The sequence below is a fragment of the Panthera leo genome, chromosome D3 (assembly GCF_018350215.1).
Source record: "Panthera leo isolate Ple1 chromosome D3, P.leo_Ple1_pat1.1, whole genome shotgun sequence".
NCBI lineage: Eukaryota > Metazoa > Chordata > Mammalia > Carnivora > Felidae > Panthera > Panthera leo.
The window spans coordinates 48204283-48206095 of record NC_056690.1 but is presented as its reverse complement, the minus strand read 5'-3'; positions in this window follow the sequence as shown (position 1 = coordinate 48206095).

Genomic DNA, 1813 nt, shown 5'->3' with positions numbered 1-1813 from the left:
TGCTACCTTCAGTTAAAGACAACTTCCCAGCACAAAATTTGTTAAGTATTTGAAACCATCAACTACTTATATGGAGAGATACTGGGGCGTCTGAGTGGCTCAGTAGGTTAAGCATCCGACTTCGGCGCAGGTCATGATCTCATGGTTTGTGAATTCGAGCCTCGCATCCAGCTCTGTGCTGACAGCTCACAGCCTGGACCCTGCTTTGGATTCGGTGTCTCCCTCTCTCTCTCTCTCTCTCTCTCTGCCCCTCCCTGGCTCATGCTCTGTCTCTCTCTCTCTCAAAAATAAATAAACATTAATAAAAAATTATAAAAAAAATAAATATGGAGAGATACTATATTCCTGAATACAGAGACACTACTTTGTTTTTTCTTTCTTCCCCAGTTTTGTTGAGGTATTATTGACATGTAACATTGTACGAGTTTAAGGTGATACATGTCTATATTTCAAAATAATTATAACAAGCGTGCCTGAGAGGCTTAATTGAGCATCTGATCTTGATTTTGGCTCAGGTCATGATCCCAGGATCAAGCCCCGTGTTGGGCTCCATGCTGAGCATAGAGCCTATTTAAAGATTCTCTCTTTCTCTCCCTCTGTCCCTCTCTGTCACTCATGTTCTTTCTCTCTCTAAAATAAAAATAAAATAAAAAATACAAAAAAAAACCCCTCAAAAACAAAATAATTACCACAATAAGTGTAGTTAATATTCATCACCTCACTCGGTGACAAATGTTTTTCTTGAGGTGAGAACTTTAAGATTTATTCTCTTAGCAACTTTCAAATATATACTACAATATTGCTAACTATAGTCACTATGAGCTCATGCAACTCAGCAAAAAAAGAAATAATCCAATGAATAGTATGAACAATAAAGTACATAAGAAATTCCTATGTAATAAAAGAGATATTCCCAAGTACTCCCTGAATGATTAATTGCTCAGTATTTGGTTTTTGAGACCAATTTGGGGAAAAAAAAATCAGATCTTTACCCCATATGCCAAATAAATTCCAAATTAAATATTTAACTATAAAAAGTGAAACAAAAATGCACTGAAATTATTAATAAATATATTTATACTATGATACTATTTTTATGTTATAAAAATAGTATAAATACATTTATATTCTTCAGAATGCAGAAGGCCTTTCTACATATGATATCGAAGGCAGAAATCAAAAGGAAAAAACTGATAGTGTAAAACAGCTATTACATAAATGTAAAATTTCCGTAAATCAAAATCTTTATAAATTAAATTAAAAGAAAAAGTGCCAGTGAGAGAGAAAAAACATTTGCAACATATGCAGCAGTAAAAGAATTGATATCTCAAATATAAATAACACAGAGATAACCTACTGAGAAAATGGCAAAAGATTTAGCAAAATCTACACATAAGAATATAATTAGCCAAGAGACATGAAAAAGTTAGATCTTAAACTAAAATATTCAAATAAAAGAAAATTTGAAAATAACAAGATGCCCTTTGGAGCTTATCACATTGTTGAATAATGACTTCAAATACCCAGTATTGGCAAGGATTTCAGTGCAACTAACATTCCCATTTATTAATATAGAGAAGTTTTTACATGAGTATTTGACCACACATTTTAAAAGAGCCTTAAATTCTTGATAGTTTTGACCCAGATCCTCCAGCTTTAGGAAACTATCTTAAGGAAAACAACAATCTGGACAAAGACTTAACTATGTGCTTTGAATTATTGTTACGAATAACAAAAAGTAGAAATACCCTGTATGTCCAGAAATGGTTTGCAAGTATTGATTGTTAAGAGTCCAGGAATTTTCTAAGCCAGT